The 24106-nt window shown below is 41.5% G+C and overlaps 1 protein-coding gene and 1 long non-coding RNA gene across 4 annotated transcripts in view; one reads left to right on the top strand and one right to left on the bottom strand.

Annotated features, from left to right (window-relative positions):
* jakmip2 (janus kinase and microtubule interacting protein 2) overlaps nt 1-24106 on the top strand; it is a 280290-nt gene that overhangs the window by 12924 nt on the left and 243260 nt on the right. The window lies entirely within an intron of this gene.
* LOC140491813 (uncharacterized) lies at nt 22627-23790 on the bottom strand. Its single transcript, XR_011963435.1, has 2 exons — nt 23430-23790; nt 22627-23153 (listed from the first exon to the last, which is right to left on the bottom strand). It is a non-coding gene; the product is annotated as an uncharacterized lncRNA (long non-coding RNA).

Here is a 24106-nt window from a genome sequence, read left to right as displayed (position 1 = left end):
TGCTCTCTCTCCATGGATGGTGCCTTTCCAGCATTGGTTGTTTTCGAAAAACCTGGAGCATTCTGAACAAACTGAAATTTATCGAAGGTGGAGGAAAATATTGAAATAATCACCTACGTAAGCCAAAAGAGTGGACAGTTATTTTAGCAATTGGTGACAAAATGGAAAACTGTCATGGAGGGAAAAACTGGCATGAATGCTTAAAAAAAAAGCAGGCAACAGGAAACAGCATATAATTTGTTTTGTTGACGTCAAATATTAAGAGCTTCGGTTCTATGAATGCATGGTGAAATAGGCTTTACATATTGCTGGTAGTTTCATCGGCAGAAGAAATGAGCAGAGATTATCTTGCTGAATAAATATGTTGGAAAAGGAATGCACACGTTAATAATGTAATTGATTCACCCTCCCCCTTCTTGCGCTGGGAATGTACTTCTGGAAATTAAAAATATTCAGTTCCAGCCATTTGGTTGGCATCATTTTTAATGAATTTAAATAGGATTGATAATGAACCTGTTTAACCACTGCAGTATCACAGTTAGGGCACATCATTTAATTACAGTGGCAATTATAAATCTCATGCAAAAGTGGTATAGGAGATGGGTGATAACACTCTTTGGCCCGACCACCTTCCACTAATCCATCGGGTTTCTATCATGTTACAGTTCAAACAGATTTTAGATGCATTTTTTGCGTTGTAAATTTTACACAATTGTTGAGAGCTTATATACAGCCAATAAACGTCAGAAAATGTTGGAATTGTATAATTATAAAAGAATACAAAACTTGGGAGATGTACATAAAATAAACCACGTGGATGGAAGAGAAGGAAAAATGTATCTTTTGAAGTGTCCGATGTTGTCACAATATTGGAAAAAAAGCAAATCTTTTCAGTGCAAAGGTGATCAGATTGTAGGTGTCAAAGTATTCACTTTTTCATTATTGCTCAACCTTCCCTAGATTTCCAGTAACTGCTTTTTCTGGTGCTTTGGTTAGTGGATATATGTTGTTTATTTATTCAGTCCTAGGATGTAGGTATGCCTGGCGTCTATTGCTCATCCCTAATTGCCCTTGAGTAAGTGGTGATGAGCTGCCACCTTGAATTCTAATTTAAATCCTGAATGATCCGTGCCAAAGATTTATATCACATTGAACTTACATGTCATGCACATTCCCCAATGAATCATCTTCTAATTAATCCAGTGAAACATGTAGATAACAGGTGACGGATAAATCCATCTATCATGTTCATGTGCCTTTTTGAGATTCAACATTGTAAAGTAGATTTGGCGATCTGTCCAAGACAAGGATTTAAAAATCTCTGAACAGTGTGATCAGACCTGAATCATCTTGCCTCCTTCCTCTGTAATGGTTTAGATTTTCAAACCTCCCTCCATGTCAGAATGGGGGCAAGTTGACGTCAAAATGGAAGATGTGGAAGTCCCACCTGTGTTTTGGGGGTTCTGGGTATTTTTGTCGGCATCGAATGTTGGTGGAACATGAACGGTACAATGATCATTCCATAAAGGCACAGTAACCTCACTGTAACACTCTAGAATTTGAAAGTACATCATTGTTTCCATAATCACAGACACGTTTAACTAAGAACATTCTGGTCTTTTGGTGTTTAGATTTAAGTTTAAATTGATTAGATAGTATCCTTTAAAGAGAAGGGAACGCTTAGATGGTACAGCTCTTGTTTAAAGATTAACTTGTGATACCCAAAAAAAACAACAATGACTATGGCATTGACATACTCCCTGCCCCACCACCATCAAGGAGAGTCTTTGTGTATTCTGGAATATATCAGAAAGATGTTTCAGGACTCCATAGTGCTATGGATATTTTTAACGTTTGATTCCAAAAGGTGTGTTTTAAAAGAGGGCTGTCACAGAATATATATATTTTTTAAAATGTTACTGATGTATTTTCAGTTCTGTCTGGTAAAAGCCCTTTGTGGCATACATGGCATGCCACCATCACAGAGTCAGGAAACCTCAGACAGAGAAAGACGAGATGATGAGAGAGCTGACTATCTCCCCCAGCCCCCAGCCCCCAGGTCACTACAGACAGCCACCTCTTGTAGACATCTTTTATAGTTTGCCCTTCCAGGAATACACAAAAGCAGAGGTTTAAAAACAACTGAGAATCCTGGTTTATGAGTGCAAGTGGAAGAAAGTGTGCTAGTGAACTGAGGCATCTATGGATTTTAGTTGGTCTTTAAGCACTAGTGTGTTGTGAAGATCACAGTTGAAGAACCACTCACCAATCTTCCCAGTATTGCAGGTAAAAGGAATCTCTCTTTCACTGAGTCCTCACGCCACCATAAAAAAGGAACCAAAAGTGTTACGATTAACTGTAAAACCAAGAATATTGAATTTCACATACCAACCTTCAAATATACACACTCCAGAAAACATCCAGAGAAGCTTTAATCTTAGTTTGGACTCACTTTGTATTTCCAATGTTGCTATTTCTTTCTTTTTGTATTTAGTGACTAATAAATTCACTGTTTTGTTAACTTGAAAGCCTAGTTAAATTGACTTTTTTCAAACATGAATTCATTTGATCTGGATGAAAGATATCAACAAGAGAAGGGATGATTTGCAAGTTAACCTTGTTGCAACCAACCGAGAGGTGGGTGATTAGAAGGGGAGCCAGTTCATCCCTCCTCACCCTGGCATTTAATGTGAGGAATCTCATCCGGAACTGTAATAAATTGGGGAACCGCGTTCAGAGTCTGATGTAACAAATGGTTCAGTTAGAAGCAATGGATGCCAGTTGATTTACATTTGAGATGCTCTGGTCTGTGAAGTCAAGCTAAATGTTACACATGTGTGTGGTGGATTTCCAGGTTAGTCAACCATGGATTGACTCAACTCAATTTCAATTCTAGCTTCCTAGCTTCTAATGGATAATCCCAAAAGTGCACAGGATGATACCCATAACTGATGTCACCAGAATGGCTTCTCATGCAGAGAGCTTGAGTTCAGAGCTTTCCATATTGATAAAGTGGATTTTGCTTTTCCATGAAAATTACAATATTTTTGCACATTCTGTGAGACTACTGTGCTGTAAGAGTGCATGGACCCTTTAGACTTTCTTTGTTACACATTGTTGCTACTTTGCGTGAAGCCAGATGACATTTCTATTGCTGAAGGAAATGATCTACTTGACTGTTTCCTTGCAGTTGAATTGAGGATAGTTTTGAGGGGCTGATTTACAACGATATATCGTGTGAGAACATTGTTGCCAAGTAATTGATATCTTGTTGTCAGCCTAATGTGCAAGAACTAGGCCCTCTGGGCAAAGACTTCTGATGCACAGCAAATGTAAACAATTTGAAGAGTAAAATCTGTGTTCCACATTACAGAAACTAGCAAAAGTGAATGTATTATTTCTCATTATTGTTGTTATGAAGGATTGAACGTCCTTTGTGACTAATGAAGCTTGCCATAGGGCCATGAAGCAAAGGTATGTTTTCATGGCAAGTATATTACATTGAATTCAAATAGATCAATGTATATTAATGCAAAAATTGTCCATCTGACACAATCAATGGTGAAGCATTCTAAAATCAGTTTTCTTTTCAGATGAGCATTTTGGGTTTGAATGGGGAGGAGGCGATGGCCTAGTGGTATTATCACTGGACTGTTAATCCAGAGACCCAGATATTGTTTGAAGACCCCAGGTTTGAATCCTGCCACAGCAGATGGGGGAATTTGAATTCAATGAAAAAAAAGTCTGAAATGAAGAGTCTCATGATGACCCATGTGTCGATTGTTGGAAAAATCTATCTGGTTCACTAATGTCCTTTAGGGAAGGAAACTGCCATCCTTACCTGGTCTGGCCTACATGTGACTCCAGGCCCACAGCAATGTGGTTGATTCTGAACTGCCGTCTGAACAATTAGGGCAATTAATGCTGACTAGCCAGCGAATTTTAAATAAAAAGGAGACAGATCATGGAATGATGAACCAACCTCTTTAAAGAGACTGCACATGACTCCATTTAAAGTTCACTTTCAGTTAACAATAAGGGTCGGTGTGAAGGACTATAGTCTTCAGTGAGGCACATAGGTTTCATGGTTGTAGGCCACATCAAGTAACCATCCCCATCTTTCCAGCCCCACTCTGTGCCCTCAAGCTAATCTATTCCTTGATATCCTAGTGGTTTGTTGAAATTCCTTCCACAGCTTTGCAGGTTGCAACAAAATTGGGGGTGGTTGGGTGAAATGCAGGGGTGAGGAGAAAATTGCTTCATCAAGACCAAGCTTTGCACAAACCCAATTCTAAATTGAGATCAGAGATGGGATCTTTGGCTGAGTGGCTTTTTCTTTAATGCATGTGGCAAACAGTCCTTAATTACATCGTGAGTGCAAATCTTTGAAGCCAATGCAATAGCCACCTTATTGGTTGAGTTTAAGTTGATTAGTCCCTCATTTAGTCTGTAGAGGGGACACTCCTGTGGAATGTGAAATATTGTTTGTGTCTCTTCACAGAGGCGTAAAGGGTTGCGCTGATGTCCCAACGTGCTGCTTATTTGCAGAGGAGCACCGGCTAGTTCAGAACATGTTTAATAAGGACCAATCCCACTGTAAGAGCTCAAAACCTGCCAGTTGACATAGCTGTTTTTGTCAGAAGGAACTTGTTAGTGACTTTGCGGATGTTTGGGCAGTAATGTTTAAAATGTTGAGTGGAGGATTCTGGTTAAGGTACTCTTGGTTGCATTCAGTGCAGTATCAACAAGATATATGTGTGTGTGTGGGATGATCTTTTCTGGAGCTGTGCACAGTACTCTGCTGCAGAGTAAGATAGAGCAAGTGTGAGGTTCAAGTTGTGTTCTGGTAACACCACGCCAAATAGATTTAGCAGATGTGGTTAATAGATTGTTTCTGGTTTTGATCTCTACTGCTTTCTTCAGATGTTCCCATTCTGAAAGTAGCCATAAGATGTTGGTCTGTCTCACTCCGAGAGAGTTAAAACAAAAACGGTCAGAGTGTTCCACTGCAGTGGATGTGCTGATTGCTGCAATACACACTTCCTTCAACAAGGGAATATTTAACAGTTCTTTATTTATGACCAACGAAAATACATAAAGTTATTGAAAAGCAATATGGCAACAGTTACCATTTTCGTTCCCTGGTAATGTTGGGAGAATGGTTTCTGCAGAACAATATGTAGTTCTAAAATTTTAAAATTTCCATTCCGCATCAAAACAGTAAATCCTCACAGGATAAAAAGAAAAACGAAAGAACTGCAGGTGCCGGAAGTCAGAAACAAAAACAGAAATTGCTGGAAAAGCTCAGCATTTGTGGAGGGAAATCGAGAGTTAACATTTCAGGTCAAGTAACCTTTCCTCAAATCTGATGGTAACCAGGAACTGTTGGTTTTTATGCAGAAGATATGGTGGATGTAGGGATAGAACTCAAGAGAGGGAAGAACAGTTAGACAGACAAAGGAGTAGATGACGATCACCCCAGGAGGATGAGAGCTGTTAATGGGGACTGTCAGTGGCTAATAATAGGTAGTGTGTAATATAGACTATGTGATAACAAGGCCTGGAGTGTGGGGGTTCGGGTAAGGATGTGGGAGAAGCTCAAGCCCTAAAGGTATTGACCTCAATATTGAGTCCAAAAGGCTGCAGGGTCCCCAAGTGGAAAATGAGATGTTGTTCTTCCAGCTTGCACTGAGCTTCACTAAAGCATTGCAGCAAGCTTGAGACCAGGATGGTACCCAGGGAACAGGGTGAGGTGTTGAAGTGGCAGGCAGCTGGAAGCTCAGGGTCTTTTTTGCAGACAAGACATAGGTGTCCTGCAAAGCGATCACCCAGTCTATACTTCGTTTCCCCAATGTAGAGAAGACCACCTTGTGAGCAGCAAATGCAGTAGACTAGATTGAGTGAAGTGCAGGGAAAGCATTGCTTCAAGCAGACTGTATATGATACCTGCTTTAACTGTCATCATATTTTAAAATACCTGCTTTACTGATGGAAGACCAGAACTTGACCATTAACTCGGCTTCTCTCTCTGCACATGAGTGTTTCCAGCATTTTCTGTTTTTATTTCATATTTCCAGTCCTAGCAGTGTTTTTCTAGTGAATATATTGAAGGCTAGTGTATAAAGAATAATTGCATAATAGTGAGACCTTATAGGAATTCAAGTTTGGTGACATTGTATCCCAACAGATATGAAATCTGAAGACATAATGTGACATGGCTGCCCCTTTAACCAGGTTATTTTGTCCTTGTTTTTTTCAAGAGAGGTTGTAAAGGCAGAGTTGCCAATATGTCTGAAAATGACTACTTCAACAATGGCAGGGGAATGGCCAGTTCTTCCAGATCCAGGTTTTTTTGCTAGTTTGGTTTGCTTTAGCAAGCAATCAGAATCGCTGGTAGCAGTGAAGCTGTTACTGTGAAAAAGGTTACATGCTTATGCGGACGATTCTTGTCTGACTTTCCCGTCCGAAATCTCTCCTGGCTGTAAGAACCTATGTTTGAATTTATTATTTGCCAAGGGGTGTGTTTATGGGACGTTGTGGGGATTAGAACAGCTCCTTCCTTAAGTTGCAGTATCTAGTTGGTTGGGTTTTCAAATTGATAAGTTATTCTAAATTCTGTTTTCTTTTGTTTGTGTCTCAACTGTAGTGTTTAAATAAATTTTGCTTTGTTTAAAGCTGAGTGGTTTGACCAGCTGCATCCCTCCTGGAATAACCACTTCACATCTACCATTAAAATAAGGAAACGTTACAGTCTGAGCTACCTTCTTAAAATATATTGACAGGGTCTGGCCTTGTCCATAACACTCAGAACAGATCAATAACAACCAGTACACTGGAAACTATTTTAGCAAGATATCACTGGCAGGAAGAAAGAACTTATAACTTTTACAGTATATCTTAAGGGTGTCCTTGTGTTCACCAACACTTAAGCCTTGCTTACGAAGGTGTAATAGATTAGTCAGAGATTTGAGCGGGCATGTGGTGAAAAGGGTTAATGCATAATGTGAATAAGATAGTCTGCCATTATTGGGAAGTAACGTAAGGTCAATTGACCATTAGGACATATGTTAGAGGTGAAATCTTGAAATACAGTAAATATTTGCTCTGTTTAAATAAGACAGCATGTTTGCTAACATTCAAAACACTCCTGCAATTTTACCAACATCACTCCTAGACCCAGCCAGAGTCTATTAGCAGACAGAGCAGTATATCAGCCAGGAAGTAAATGTATTTAAAAGGGAGTGATCCTGTCCAGCTAATAACTTTTGACTTCCTCAAGGTCAATGCAGATAGAATCCCATGAGATACTGGATGCATGACTGTTGTTAGCTAACAAGCAAGACTCGGAGATGTACACTGTTGGAGGAATTCATTTAAAAATCTGTCTTTAGAGTTTCTTTGAACTTTCAGTCTGATTTGTAGAATTTCTGTGATCAGTAAAATCTGACACTGAAGTGAAGGCACCTGTGTGTACTCCCAAATTGATGGTAAGCTAGCCAACTTGTACAGTAAGACCAAAGAACTCTAGTCCAAGAGTTACTTATGTCTCCAAACTGTAATCCATTCTGCAGTTCACGTAGGTCAGTGTTTTGGATTGGTTCTCCCAGGGCTGCAAATAGTTTGGACTGATAATTAGCATCTGTAAGGTCAATGTTATGGGTGAGGATACAAAGTCTCTGCCCACCATTACCATTGGCACCCTACCTTTGATAGGTAGGTGCGCTGATACAGCTTCATGTGCCTTTCATCAACAGTTACCAACACCTCATCCCTTGATGCTGAATTCAAAGCTGCAGCTTTCATGTTAAAAATTAAAAATCAATTATGGATCAACCACAAACTTCATTGATGATGCAAGGCTCTGTGTGGTATTCTCAGGACCTTCTCTTCCAGCATATATAACATATGCAAGCTAAGAAACACAACTGAATAGCTTCCAGCTCTGCTCTCTCAGATGGCTACTGGGTATCTTCTGGCAAGATAATGCTGAATGTGGAAGTACATTAGCATACAGTATTTCAACATCTTTGTTGGCTGGGTCTTGTGAGTTGAATGTCAGATTGCTGCATTCCCCAAAAGTGTCCTTTTACAGTGAGCTTACTGTTGACAGGTCACCCAGATTTGTGATACAAGGATATCATAGAATCTCTACACTGTGGAAGCAGACCATTTAGCCCATCAACCCTCTGAACAGCATCCCAACTCCTATCCCATCCCTGTAATCCTGCGTTTCCCATGGCTAACCCACCTGGCCTGCACATCCCTGGACACTATAGGGCAATTTAGCATGGCCAATTCACCTAACCTGCACGTCTTTGGACAGTGAGAAGAAACTGGAGCACCCGGAGGAAACCCATGCAGACACGGGGAGAATGTGCAAACTCCACACAGACAGTCACTCGAGGCTGAAATCGAACCCGGGTCCCTGGCGCCGTGAGGCAGCAGTGCTAACCACTGAGCCATCATGCCATACAAGATCTCAAATTGACCAAGATCTAAACTGATACCTGGGAAGCCTTTGCGGCTGACCAGCATGCCTGGAGGCCTGCAATCAGGGAGGGCATGTTAAAGCAGAAGACAGAAGAAAATCAAGCCAACACTTTCCATGCACAAAGCGGCATGTACAGTCACAACAGATGATACTTATTCTAGAGGTAGCATACACCCTGGGTGCAATCCTTAGTCTCTGAAGACCAACAGGTACCCTGAGGATCCCTTTCAGCTTGGAGGAACAGCCTCTGATATTGTATTCTATGGGATAATGAAGGAAGGGTTTCAATTGGAGGCCATTTGCTTTCTACGTCTCTATTGTGGAATGAACTTACAGTGGAAGTGGTAGATGTGGGTGCAGTTACAATGTTTAAAAAGCCATTTAGATAAGTACATGAATAAGAAAAGTTTGGAGGGATATGGGTCAAGTGCAGACAGTTGGGACTAAAGTTTGGGATTATGGTTGGCATGGACTGGTTGAACCAAAGGGTCTGTTTTTGAACTCTATGACTCTCATTGAAGATAGATTTTTAAAAGAAGACATCTTCTCATTTCATCTAATTATTTTAACTTGTGTTCTAAGCAACTCCTTTTTTGACTCAGTACTATATTTGTTTGATAATCAATCCAGTGCTGCACATTGGGGCTACATTAAATGCAATTTAATGCTATAAAATATTCCAATGTTGTTACAGGAATGTTTAACTTGGGAATGACACTGTTCCCATGTTCCTGATGACCTTCTGCTTCTCAGTGCCACTACACCATGGATCATGGCATAAAATAAAAGTTAATTTTCCAGTTGCCAGGATGAAAAGAGTGGCCCACCAGGGTTGGAACAATACGTTTCATCACCTGGTTTCTAAATTAAAGACGTATTCATTTGTGATAAGGCAAAACTTATTTAACAATAATGCAGTAATTGATTAACACATATAGTTTCATCATAAAGAAATTTAAATGCTGATTTCTTCAATCATCCCTAAAACACACTCACAAACTTTTCATCAGAAGTGGGTGAAAAAAATATTTCTCTGCAGAGATTGGCTTTCTGGAAAAGAAAATCTTGAAGACAAAAGAATAAAAGAGAATACAGAACAACCTCGGTTATCCAAATTTTGGATTATTTGAATCTCAAGGTCCCGTAAAAACAGTATCCATTGTCCGAACAATCAATTATCTGAACAAAATATTCTCCGGCCATCTCAATCAGATAATCAAGGTTGTTCTGTATTCTGGAATATGTTCTTTTGTTTTGCCTGGTGTGAGTAAGTCACTAATTTGCATAATTGTCACTGAAGTCTTACAAAGATAGTTTGCTCATAAAAAATATTCTTCTTTAGATTAGATTCCCTACAGCATGGAACCAGGCACTTCAGCCCAACTAGTCCACACTGCCCCTCCGAAGAGTCACCCACCCAGACCCATTCCCCATATTTACCCCTGACTATTGCACCTAACTCTATGGGCAATTTAGCATGACCAACTCACCTAACCTGCACATCTTTGGACTGTGGGAGGAAACTGGAGCAAACTTACGCAGACAAAGGGAGAATGTGCAAACTCCACACAGACAGTCGCCCGAGGCTGGAATCAAACCCAGGTCCCTGGCGCTGTGAGGCAGCAGTGCTAATCACTGAGCCACCATGCCACCCAAATCTTGGTCTGTTTCTTTTGACAGAACAAATAGGTTTAGCCTTGCTTTCAACAAGAGGGGTTTTATTTTGGAAATGGGAGGGATGAACTGGACAGATTGGTCTTGAGAAGTTTTCTTTTAATTCAGCATGTTCTTAGCAGGCATTCGTCCAACTGAACCAGATAAACCAGGCACCCCTCCACACCATTCACTGTTCAAAACAGACCTCGCCAAGATCGACAATGAAGCAAGCAATTGTCACCAGTCCCATGTTTACAGGAAGCCTTATTTTAAAAAAAACCTTCAACATCCACTGAACCTTTAATAACCACTTTTCAAGAAATCACTCCAGTTATTTAGGGTGTAGGTTTGCTCTATCCAGATGTTTCATTACCTGGCTAGGTAACATCATCAGTGGCGACCTCCAAGTGAAGTGAAGCTGTTGTCTCCTGCTTTCTATTTATATGTTTGTCCTGGATGGGGTTCCTGGGGTTTGTGGTGATGTCATTTCCTGTTTGTATTCTGAGGGGTTGATAGATGGTATCTAGATCTATGTGTTTGTTTATGGCGTTGTGGTTGGAGTGCCAGGCCTCTCGGAATTCTCTGGCATGTCTTTGCTTGGCCTGTCCCAGGATGGATGTGTTGTCCCAGTCGAAATGGTGTTTTTTTTCCTCCGTGTGTAGGGGCTACGAGAGAGAGAGGGTCGTGTCTTTTTGTGGCTAGCTGGTGTTCGTGTATCCTGGTGGATAACTTTCTTCCTGTTTGTCCTATGTAGTGTTTGTGGCAGTCCTTGCATGGAATTTTGTAGGTGACGTTGGTTTTGTCCATGGGTTGTACTGGGTCTTTTAAGTTTGTTAGTTTTTGTTTGAGAGTGTTGGTGGGTTTGTGTGCTACTAGGATTCCGAGTAAAAACAAACCAAAGGCACACCCGTGGGATCTCCGCTATCAGGATTCTTAGCAGAAGCGATAATGCAAAGACTAGAACAGACAGCCCTACCAACCATCAAACCAAAACTCTGGGTCCGCTACACAGATGACACCTTTGTCATCACAAAATGAAACAAGATCAAAGAGACATTTAACATAATCAACAACACCCTCACAGGCATAAAGTTCACCAAGGAGGAAGAAACCGACAACAAACTCACATTCCTGGACGTCGTAGTCGAAAGAAAGGACAACGGAGAACTACAAACCTGCATATACAGAAAACCAACAAACACTGACCAAATACTTAACTACACCAGCAACCATCCCAACACACACAAACGAAGCTGTATCAGAACACTATTCTAACAAGCCACCACACACTGCAGCACAGACGTACTTTGGAAAACAGAGGAGAACCACCAATACAATGTATTCAAGAAGAACGGATACTCAAAAAAATGTAGTCCGCAGATTCCTCAAAAACAAACCTCAACAAGCAGACCAAACACAGCCAGAAACCCTAACCACTTTACCATACATCAAAGAAGTTTCAGAAATGACAGCCAGACTACTAAGACCCCTCGGAATCTACAAAATTCCATGCAAGGACTGCCACAAAGATATACCAGAGAATTCCTAGAGGCCTGGCATTCCAACCACAGAGGGTTATTAAAACATGAAGGACATGGATAGGGTGAATAGTCAAGGTCTTTTCCCCAGAGTAGGGGAAGGTGTAGGTTTAAGGTGGGAGGGGAAAGATATAAAAGAGACCTAAGGGTCAACCTTTTCATGCAGAAGGTGGTGCATGTATGGAAGGAGCTGCCAGAGGAAGTGATGGAGGCTGGTACAATGACAACATTTAAAAGGCATCTGGATGGGTTTATGAATAGGAAGGGTTTGGAGGGATATGGATCAAATGCTGGCAAATGGTACTAGATTAATTTAGGATATCTGACTTGTTTAAAATTAATCTGTCTAAAATTAAAATGTTTTAGAGTTATTGAGATGTACTGCACAGAAACAGACCCTTCAGTCTAACTCATCCATGCCAACCAGATATGCCAACCCAATCTAGTCCCATTTGCTAGCATTTGGCCCATATCCTTGTAAACCCATCCAGATGTTGTAATTACACCAGCCTCCACCACTTCCTTTGGCAGCTCATTCCACGCAGATTGATGTAAATTATATTGTAACATATTCTGCTGCTAGGAAGGACAAATGGGATTCCTCAGCAACTGAAAGAATGTCTGACTGGGGTTATTTGGTACTGCGATTTGTTAGCTCACACCCTTCATTCCCTACAGAAGTAGCTGCTGTCACTGTATTTTAGCAGGACTGCTCAGTGTCGTTAAGACTGAGGTCATCATGTTCACTTTGGGTGCATGGAAAACAGTGCCCCGCACATGAGCAGCATGTACATCAAGACAATTATTCTTGTCTCGTGCCCTGGAAATGGACAATTCCAGTCAAATGCTCGTGGTGCACAAATGTATGATGAAAATGTCTCCATTTTAAGAGAATGTGATGGTATTGTAAAAAGATTTTTTGAAGAGCTGCGTATTTAATTATTTGAAGTGACATCAACCATTTTATAAATATTGACAATACAAAGGCAATCTTACATGACTGTTAAAAGTCTTGATTTTCCCATTCACCATTTTCTGCCATCATCACTTCTGGTCATGATTTCGAAGCAATGGTTTGATCTGATTAATTGTTGTCACACGTGGGCGGCACGGTGGCACAGTGGTTAGCACTGCTGCCTCACAGCGCCAGAGACCCGGGTTCATTTCCTGCCTCAGGCGACTGACTGTGTGGAGTTTGCACGTTCTCCCTGTGTCTGTGTGGGTTTCCTCCGGGTGCTCCGGTTTCCTCCCACAGTCCAAAGCTGTGCAGGTCAGGTGTATTGGTCATGCTAAATTGGCATAGTGTTAGGTTAGGGGTATGGGTGGGTTGTGCTTCAGCGGGACAGTGTGGACTTGTTGGGCCTGTTTCTACACTGCAAGTAATCTAATCTAAGGACAGTGAAAAGTTTTGCGAGCAGTACTGGCAGATCATAGCAAACAAGGACATACAGATTACAGATCTTAGTTAAAAATCACACAACACCAGGTTATAGTCCACCAGGTTTATTTGGAAGTACAAGCTTTTGGAGGGCTGCTTCTTCATCGGGTTGCTACCTGACAAATGACCAGTACTCCAAAAGCTTGTACTTCCAAATAAACCTATTGGACTATAACCTGATGTCGTGTGATTTTTTTAAACTTTGTTCACCCCAGTCCAACACCTGCACCTCCACATACAGATCTTACACAGAGTGAGGAATGCAGGTTATACTGCACAGGAGGTGCACAAAAACAAGATCAACATTCGATTTGAAATTGGAGAGTTCCTGCTCAAATATCATTTAGAATCGACATTTTACATGTAGTAAAGGTAGGACAGGCTAGCATCCCTACAGTATGGAAAAAGGTCCTTCTGCTCATCGTATCCACAGTTGGAGATGTTGGGGAGTTTGAGCAAATGGAACCCAAAGTCTGAATACAGTCAATAGAATTTTCGGTGAGCTGATTGATAAGGAGGTCAGGAGAATGTTAGAGTGATTGTGCTGGGAGGAGAGAAACAGCTGAATGGAAAGGATTTCAGGAGCAAATGGTTGGAAGCAAGGAGTGATTGAGTGGATTGACAGCTGAACAGAGGATTGGAGATGCAGTTGTTATCCCATTCCAGATCAATTAGAAACTAATTGCTCCTTCGTTAGATTCCAGGGTCAATTAGGGGTCAGCCTTGCTCTCATTTTTTTTGAATATTTTTACATCAACCTGTTCGGGGATGTTGTTAAACCCCTCTGGAGCAGGTGAGACTTGAACTCCGAGCTCTGATTTTATGAAACACTTTTTTTCATTGGAGCGTTACACCTGAAGTCAATTAGAAGGTATATGAATGGGGAATTTGATTTGAAAAAGAAATTGGAGAGTTAATGCATTGATAATCCATTTTTCCTTCATTTTGTGAAATAGTGTTGAGAGATTGAATGCCAGTCATAAATATTTGTTTGTGGTGCGTTTGACCCTACAGAGTTTAGATTACAAATCTCTCAGATTTTAAAATTGTTCCTTTACAATTCTCATTCTGCTGTTTAGCTGGCTTTAACCTGTTTTTCCTTCATTATATTTTGCAAAAGTAGTGTGTCGTGAGATTGACTGTCAATCACAAATATTTGTCTGTACTGCGTTTGAATATACAGACTTTAGATTTCAAATCTCTCAGATTTGAAAATTGCCCTTTACAATTCTCATTCTGCTGTTTAGCTGGTCTTAAAGAGGTGTCTCACTTGGTAGTTTAATACGCGTTGCTTATCTTGCAAAGCCCATCTGCTACCGTGCATCCCTCCCCCACTTTCTGTCACTGGGGATAATGCTCTTACTAATTAGCAGATTTCAAGGGAGTGATGGGATCTGGGGGCTGGGACTGAACTGTGAACCATTTCCAAGAATGTCAACAGACCTTTCCTGCCTGGTGCAATTCATCTTCCCTTGGTGCTGTGTTCACCTCAGAATGTGGAATTTGCACATTTTCATTGACTGGCATTAACTTGTCAGGAAGGGAGAAAAAAAGACAATGGCAGAAAAAGAAAGGCAAAGATGTGATAGAATTAGAGGCAGAAAGTATTGAATAATTCAGCCTTGAATTCTGGATTCCAATAAGAGACCCTCTTTCCAGCCCCTATCTGACTGCAGTTCATTTAAAATTCCCTGGAAAAGAAATGTCATCAAGCCTGTCTGAAAATAATCTTCCCCTCCCATAGACAGGATGTTGGACTGTGTTCCAAGCTCTCAAGTGAAAATTGTGGTGTGATTTCTACTACACCTAGCCGTTTTAGGGTTGATTTTGAATCGCTGATGAAACTAAACAAAAGAATAGCAGTGTGTTTGTCACTATCTGATTATTAGCTGTGATTTCTAATGTTGAAATTGCTCTATCACCCCTTTGCCGCGACCAAAGCTACAATTGCCCAGTGAACTGATCAGAGAATACGCTGCTTATGATTAAGGCACTCGTAGGGATGTTCTATATTCAACTCCCCCTTTCCATCAACTACCTGATGAAGGAGCAGCACTCCGAAATATCGTGCTTCCAAATAAACCTGTTTGACTGTAACCTGGTATTTTGTGAGTCCAACTCTGGCTCCTCTAAATCATGTTTCCATCAAGTTAGCCACCCTCAGGGTAGCAGTAGGCTGTTGCAATAATCTTTGGAGTCCCGGGGTAATGAGAGGGAAATGAATCAGTGAGGCCTTGCTTCTATTGATGACTCAGCATGTACAAGTAGACTTCAGAATCAAGTAGCTACGACTACAGCATTTACATAGCACCGTTGATGTAAAATATCCCAGAGGTGCATCAGAGAAATGTAATCAGGTGAAAGTTGACATCAGTCAAAAGAAACTTGGATTTTGTGGTCAGTGACAATGAACAAGACTCACCACTGACTTTGGAGAAAAAAAACTAAGAACAGCACTGGAACAGGCCCTTCGGCCCTCCAAGCCTGTGCCGACACGTTTTGCCCTTCCATACTAAAACTGTTTTCACTTACAGGATCCATATCCCCCTATTTCGACCAGGTGCTTCTCGAATGCTGCTATTGTGTCTGCTTCCACCACCTCCCCTGGCAGTATGTTCCAGTCACCCACCACCCTCTGTGTGAAACACCTGCCTCGCACATCTCTTTTAAACATCCCCCCCCTCATACCTTGAACCTGTGTCCCCTAGTAATTAACCTCTCCACCCTGAGAAAAGCCTCATACTTTCTACTGTATCTATCAGGTCACCCCTCAACATCCTGCATTCCGGTGAAAACAAACCCACTCTAGCCAACCTTTCTTCTTAGCTAAAATCCCCCATACCAGGCGATATCCTGGCAAACCTTTTCTGTACCCTCTTCAAAGCATCCACATCCTTCTGATAGTGTGGTGATCAGAACTGTACACAATATTCCAAGTTGGAGAAAGTGTGGGCTGTAGATGCTGCAAATCAGAATCGGGAGTGTGATGTTGGAAAAGCACAGCAGGTCAGGCAGCATCCCAGGAGCAGGAGAAGAAACATTTCGGGCATAAACCCTTCATCAGGAATGAGGGTCATTCCTAATAAATGGCTTATGCTCAAAATGTTGATTCTCCTGCTCCTGGGATGCTGCCTGACCTGCTGTGCTTTTCCGCATTTCCAGCACCACACCCTTGACAGTATTCCAAGTGCAGCCTAACTAAAGTTATATAAAGCTGCAGCATGACCTGCCTAACCTGCACAACTTTCTCACGTGACAGTGTACTGCGGGAGCTTATTTTTATCTTCTGTTCGGCAGGTGTGAACAGAGTTAGTTTAATAATAACTGCCTGTATATCTCCTGCTCCTTGGATGCTGCCTGAACTGCTGTGCTCTTCCAGCACCACGAATCCAGAATCTGGTTTCCAGCGTCTGCAGTCATTGTTTTTACTTGCCTGTATATGTTAGTCTTACTCCGCGAAAGATACAACAGAAAGCTGAGGATGGGTTAGAATTCACTTTTATTTTGCAGTTCGTTCAAGGAATGAAGGACTGAACAACATTCCGAAACAATGTCCGAAAAGTCTAAAGTTGACTTTGGATCGCTTGAGTAACTTTAAAGTTTGCTTCATGTGCACATTTTGTTCATGCGAACATTGTGTTTGCAGTACGTGTTTGAAGACAGTGACACTGAAGACAAGTCTGTGGAATTCAACTGGAGAGCGGGAACGCTGTGATTGTGAATCAAGATTCAGTGTTTAGTTGAAAGCACATAAAATAGATGATGAGATAATGTGAACATTTTCCTGTCCACACTGGGGAAAGGTGATTTTGCAGTCGTGTCTGTTGTATGATAGAATCCCTACAGTGTGGAAGCAGGCTATTCAGCCCATTGAGTCCTCAGCGACCCTCTGAAAAGCATCTCACCTAGATCCATTTCACTCTATCTCAGGAGCCCTGCATTTCCAATGGCTAACCCACCTAACCTACACACCCCTGAACACGTTGGGGCAATTTAGCATGGCCAATCTTTGGAACTGTGGGAGGAAACTGGAGCACCCAAAGGAAACCACATAGACACAGGGAGAATGTGCAAACTCCACAGACTGATGCCCAGGCCTGAATCAAACCCGGGTCCCTGGTGCTGTGAGGCAGCAGTGCTAACCACTGAGCCGCTCCCCTTGATTTGGGGTGTCAACCACTGGCAGCCTATGATTGGAATAGTTTGCCATCACCTTCATGAAAGAAGGCTCTTTTATTCCAACAGAACATAGTTGGCATGTTTTCGTGAAGGGTGCAGGTTGAGTGGATAGGAAAGGCCTGTTTCCCTTGATCGTGGGGTCAATAAGCAATGAGCACAGACTTAGGGTAAGAGGTTTAAAGAGATTCAAGAGGAATCTTGTCACCCAGAGGGCTGTGAAGATCTAAGACTGATGGAGGCAGTAAGCTTTATAACCTTCAGAAAGGATTTGAATCTACATTTGATCTGTGTAACTTACAGCGCTTCAGACCGAGAGCTTAAATGTGTCAATAGCTAAAAGGATCAGTTAGTATGGACATGATGGGATAAATGGATTCTTACCGTGTGTTACATTTCTATGATTCTATGATTGAGGTGGCACGGTGGCTCAGTGGTTAGCACTGTTGCCTCATAAAATCAGGGACCTGGGTTTGAATCCCACCTCGGGCGACCGTCTGTGTGAAGTTTGCACATTGTCCCCTTGTCTGCGTGGGTTTCTTTCCACAATCCAGGTGAATTGGGCATGCTAAGTTGCCCATAGTGTTCAGGGGTGTGTAGGTTATGTATGTTAGTCAAGGGTAAATATAGGGTAGGGGGAGTGGGTTGGTGTGGACTTGTTGGGCCGAAGGGCCTGTTTCCACGCTTTAGTTAATCTAATCTATTCCTCTATCCTGTATAACCATAACCTTTCTGAAAAATATTAATTGCATTAATCACCCAGGCTTAGAGTCCCCAGTTGGTGTCAGGATAATGGAGTTGGAAGGTTATCTATAAGCTTTCTCACTCGGGACTGAATCAGGTCAGGGATGTTTTTAATGGGTGCAGCATACAGTAGAACCCCCGTATTATTGGATTCAGTTTCCATGGTTTCAGTTATCTGTGGTTTACTGTTGCCTGAAAATACTACATGGAACATTCCAGAAATAATTCCAGGGAGCCGCTGGAGAGGTAATTTTCCCAATTAAGTGACAGGGTTTGCCACTATCCGTAGTTTCGGGCATCTGTGGTAGGTCTTGGAACGTATCACCAGAGAATATGGGGGTCACCTGTATCTTGTTTGCCTTAGTTGGTGAGACTATATAATTCTTCTTCAATCACTGATTCTCTGATTTTAGTTACGCATAACTAAAGTTAATGGTAATTGTCTTTTCCTGAGGCTGGAGGATTTTAAGATTTTTTTCAAGCACCTCTTTTAAGGTGAGAAAAGAGAGACATGAGGGACAAAAAAGTCATGAATGGCAAGTTGTTTACAGAGAGGATGGTTCACGTGCAGAATGAATTTCCAGAGGAAGTGGTGGACATGGGTACAATTACAACATTGAAAAGATATTTATACAAGTGCATGAATAGGAAAAGTTTACAGGGATATGGACCAGGAGCAGGTAGGTCGGACTAGTTTAGTTTGGGATTATGTTCAACATGGACTGGTTGGACCATACGGTCTGTTTCTGTGTTGTATGACTCTATAATTCTACTGACCAATATTTGGAATGGGATAATGATTTTAAGTCACTTTTGAGTCAGTTTTTTACAGCGACCAGATCAAAATTGCTGTCATATCAGATTCCTAATCTACCGAACTGCAAACACTCTCTGTACTTTTAACTAATTAATATTAGTTTTTGTTTACTTCTATTTGAAGAAAATGAAAAAGATTGAGACCACTTGCCTTTTATTTCTGCTGTGCCTTATATTGTTATTCTGTTCACTCTGGGCTGACTCTGCCTAGCTTCTGAGAGATGATAAGACAGGATATCTTTGGAGCAGTGTGGCTATTGGTAAACGTCCTTGATTATTTCAGGAAGCCTATATTCATTGAAACGTTCCTTCCAATTCAAACTGCCCAGTACGGAAGCCTGGGTCCACACTGATCTATTGTACAAAGAATTAACTTCTACTTTAAATGTTTATTTGCTTGATTGGGAAAAGATATTCCAAAATCTTTTTTGATTAATGATCTTTAAGCATGAGTTGTCTTTGCGTGTTGTTACCTGTTACTAACTGTTCAGTCACAAATTCATAGGAAGTCATCAGGATAGTGTTGTATGTCCAATAATCCCTTCCTCTGCTTCATCAATGACCTTCCCTTTATCCTAAGGCCAGAAGTGGGGATGTTCACTGACAATTGTACAACATTGAGCATTATTTGCATCTCCTCTGACATTGAAACACCATCCCACAACTGCCAGACAATGACCCTGTCCAATGAGAGAGAATCTAACCATCATTCCTTAATATTCAATTATGTGGCCATTGCTGAAATCCCCACTGTCAAAATCCTGGAGGTTATCATTGACCAGAAATTGAATAGACCAGCCACATGAATGCAGTATCTACAAAAGCAGGTGAGAGGCTGGGAATATTGCTGAGGGCAACTTACCTTCTGATACCCCAAAGTCTGCCCACCATCTACAAGACCCACCTCTATGCCTACGACACCCCCACCCCCATTCTCAAAGTCTGCCATTTGAAGTTCCCTTTGCATCTGTAGATTTAAAAATTTGCTTTGATCTTATTATTGTCACACATGCCCAGGTACAGTGTTTGGTGTGCAGTAAATGGAAGATCACACCACACAAAGTGCATTAGAGTAATAAACAGAGCGAGGAGTACAATGTTCCAGCTGGAGAGAAGGTGCACAGAGAGCAAGATCAACATTATATTTAAAATTTGAGAGGCTCATTCAGAAGTCTAATAATGGTGAGGAAAAAGCTGTTGTTGAATTTAATTGTGAGTGCATACAAACTTTTATATCTTCTCCCCGGCTGAAGAAGGTGGAAGAGAGTATGGAGACAGTAAGGACCGCAGATGCTGGGAGCCAGAAGTCACTAGATGTAGAGCTGGAAAATCACAGCAGGTCACAGCATCTGAGGGGCAGGAAAGGCAACCCTTCATCAGGACTGGGGAGGGAGAAGGAGCCCGGCCGTTATTAGAGGGAGGGAATGGGGCTGGGGGGGTGGGGGGGTAGGGTAGGTGGGATGGTGGATGCGGGTAGGGGGTTTTTGTGATTAGGTAGTGGGAAGGGTGGAGCAGATAGGTGAGCAGACCAGGTTGGGAGAAGTCTTTGATCTTGTTGGGGTGCTTTCACAAGGTTGGGGAAAGTACAGAGGAACCTTGGTTTTCCGAAAGACACAGGTGGGAGTAGTTTGCTCGGTTAATTGAATGCTGGACAATCAAGTGCTGGATAACATAGTTAGCCAAGCATCAGGCCTTTGCGATCTTGTTCGGATAATCCAAAATACGGTTAATAATGGAAATGCTGGATACCCAAGGTTCCCCTGTATAGAGAGAGTCAATAGATGGAAGGCTGATGGACTGGGCTGTGTTCATGACTCTCTGTAGTTTCTTGTGGTCTTAAGAAGAGTAGTTGCCAAACCACGCTGTGATGCATCTGGATAGTGTGCCATGGACTGTCGCAAAAGTCTGTCTCCAGACACCCACTCCCCTTATTTGGCTGTATCTTTTAAAAATCACACAAACTGGTCCAACAGGTTTATTTGGAAGTACAAGCTTTTGGAGTGCTGCTCCTTTGTTAGGTAGCTCATGGAGGAGGATCATGGGACACAGAATTTATAGCAAAACATCAAAGTGTCATACAACTGATGCAATATATTGAACAAACCTAGATTGCTGTTGGGTCTTTCATCTTTTAGAATGGGTTACAGGTTTTGATTCATTAGTATGTAAAAACCCAGAACTTCATTCAATTCACATCCTGAGATAAATAAACATTTTATATATAAAAAAGGTGACATCTCAGCTCAGACAATGTATTAAAGGTGTGAGATTTTAACTTTGTCCACCCCCGTACAACACCGGCATCTCCACATCATCTTTTAAAAAGCACATTTTGGAAATACAAGTTAAACATATCTCTAATACTTTGGGAATCTGACCCATAGGTTTGACAAGTAGTAGCACAACTATTCTTCTACGTCTCTCAAGATTCTAGTTACAACCCTGATTTTAGCCATTAGGGGTATCTGGTGAAATGCAGCTGCTTTCAGTTGAAATTAAATGGCACAATGATTTATTTGGATGTGGAATCCCATAGGAAACAAAAAGAATGAGCAGCAGAAATCAAGACATTATTGCTCACTTCTCCTTAGGTTTCAAATATTGAACCTGGGAATGAAGGGCTTGTCATGTGAGGAACAGTTGAGGGCTCAGGGTCTGCACTCACTGGAGTTTAGAAGAATGAGGCAGGACCTCACTAAAGTTTACTGAGAGGCCCAGGATAGAGTAGATGTGGAGAAGGTGTGGGTGGCACGGTGGCACAGTGGTTAGCACTGCTGCCTCACAGTGCCAGAGACCCGGGTTCAACTTCCCGCCTGAGGCAACTGTCTGTATGGAGTTTGCACATTCTCCCCGTGTCTGCGTGGGTTTCCTCCGGTTTCCTCCCACAATCCAAAAATGTGCAGGTTAGGTGAATTGGCCATGCTACATTGCCTGTAGTGTAAATGTAGGGGAATAGGTTTGGGTGGGTTGTGCTTCGGCGGGTCGGTGTGGACTTGTTGGGCCGAAGGGCCTGTTTCAACACTGTAAGTAATCTAATCTAATCTAAAGATGTTCCCGTTAGTAGGAGAGACGAGGACACAGCGTCAGATTGTAGGGATGACCCTTTAGAACAGAGATAAGGAGGATTTTCTTCAGCAAGTTTTGAGAAGATTTGTAGTTCAGGTTGAGGTTCTGGATGTAGGTTTGCTCGCTGAGCAGGAAGGATAATTTTTGTCTGGAGGCTGACTGAAGATGTTACCTAATATGGTGATGAAACGTCTGAAAATGAACCTTCCAGCTCAGCGAGCAAACCTACATCCAGGATTTTCTTCAGCCAGAGGGTGGTGAATCTGTGGAACTCATTGCTGCAGAGGGCCGTGGAGACCAAGTCATGATTGCATTTAAGACAGAGATAGATCGGCTCTTGATTAGTCAGGGGATCAAAGATTACAGGGAGAAGGCAGGAGAATGGAGTTGAGAAAGACATACAGAGAAGACACGATGGGCTGAATGGCCTAATTTATTTGTATCCTGTGAAATGCTTTAACTGTGAAACTAGGTTTAGTATCGTAAGAAAACTAAATTATTTGTCCAAAATTAGTTGGACTCTTAACTAAGCAGATTGTTATAGTTCAAGAAGAAGAAATATTACAATCCATCCAGTCCTCTCATCCCCACCCTGACTGTGGGAAAGCCTTCAGTGCTCAACCAAGATCCCTTGCGTATTCTCTTAAAGAAGTTCACCCTAGAGACAGCTAAGGCAATAAATATTAAGAACAAAAAAGAAATGCAGAGTGGAATTATCTTTATTTTTCCACACGAGCTGAATGACAGTAAGCACAGTTCAGGCTAGCTACCTTTATTCTTAATTACAGCCATGAAGGTACATAGAGAGAGAAAATACCAGCCATAGTATTTGAGGCATACATTGCAAAATATATTTTTCTCTCAGCTGAGATCAACACCAGCATATTAAATGGATCTTGTTTGACATTATGTAGCATTTCAAAGGCCTTAAGATGGAAATGATTGATTCTTAAGTATTTTTCTTCAGGGTGTTGATGCTATTGATTTTTTTTTCCAGTGCGTTTACTCATGATTGACATTATTTAACTCTCTATGGACTGAGACATTTCTTTGCAGCTGGCACGGATGAACCCGGTGGTTTTGTGAGCTTCATTAAATATGCAGCCAAAATCATTCCAGGGTGTTGCTTCCTCATAATGACAGAGTCGAACATTTCATTAATCTCTGCGAAACATCTCAGTTACCATAGTGACTGGTTCCCGTTTTCACTGAGATTCGGAATTGAATCCTTAAGGGGGTGTAAAAAGAAAATAAAGAACTGCTTGAAACCTGGACACTTTTTAAATGTGGCCTATCTCCAGTGAACTAAAACTGAGATCAATCTGGTCTTTGTAATAGCCAGGTGTAAGTACCAGTGGAAAATCAGCCTACTGTATGCAAATTCTGGACTAAAATGTTGCTTAATTAAAAATTACTTATGCTTTACACAGCTATCAACACACACTAATTCGTCTATTCTGTCCTAATTTTGCATATTTGCATAATCTAAGTGCACATGCCTCACCAGGATAAAAGACAGTGATGAACATCGATCTCTCTCCATTTTCCCAGGAATTACAGGACGAGAAAGAACAGTGCACAATCAATACATCACCCACTCAATCATGATCGTTGCCAGAGCTGGTTTTATCATTGATTTTTCTTTGTGTAAATCTTGAAGTATGGCGGCAGCTCTTCAAGTTTTAGTTCTCTCCCCTTTGGTCAGCAATTATTACCTTTTACTTCTCAGCGCGAACAAATATTGCACAATTAAGGTGGAGCTGAGGACCTGTCTCTTTTCTTATTTCCAGCACATGACAGGGTGATGAACAATAGCACACCAATTCGGTCAGGACTGAGGCAGTTAGGAGTGAGGCAGTGAGAGGACAAATTCCTCACGAGTGCATTAACTGGGTTTGACACACCGACCCTTTTTATCTATTCCATGTGCCAAACATGTTGTGATTTATGCACTGATTAAAATATACTGTTTTCCCAGAGAGATTCCCTTGCAATGTGGATGGAAGTTCACTTACTTTACTATACTGCATTAGTTGCATTCCAAAATCGAATCAAAGGAAAAAGTGATGATTAGCGGGCCGTTTACTGATTTGCATTACGGACCGATGGCATATAGCAATGGCTGTTTGTAAATTGGTTTGTGCTTTTTAGTGAAGCAATTAACAAATTCTTGAAAAGCCA

The sequence above is a fragment of the Chiloscyllium punctatum genome, chromosome 20, assembly GCF_047496795.1.
Source record: "Chiloscyllium punctatum isolate Juve2018m chromosome 20, sChiPun1.3, whole genome shotgun sequence".
NCBI classification, from domain to species: Eukaryota; Metazoa; Chordata; class Chondrichthyes; order Orectolobiformes; family Hemiscylliidae; genus Chiloscyllium; species Chiloscyllium punctatum.
This window is presented reverse-complemented; position numbering and strand designations above follow the sequence as displayed.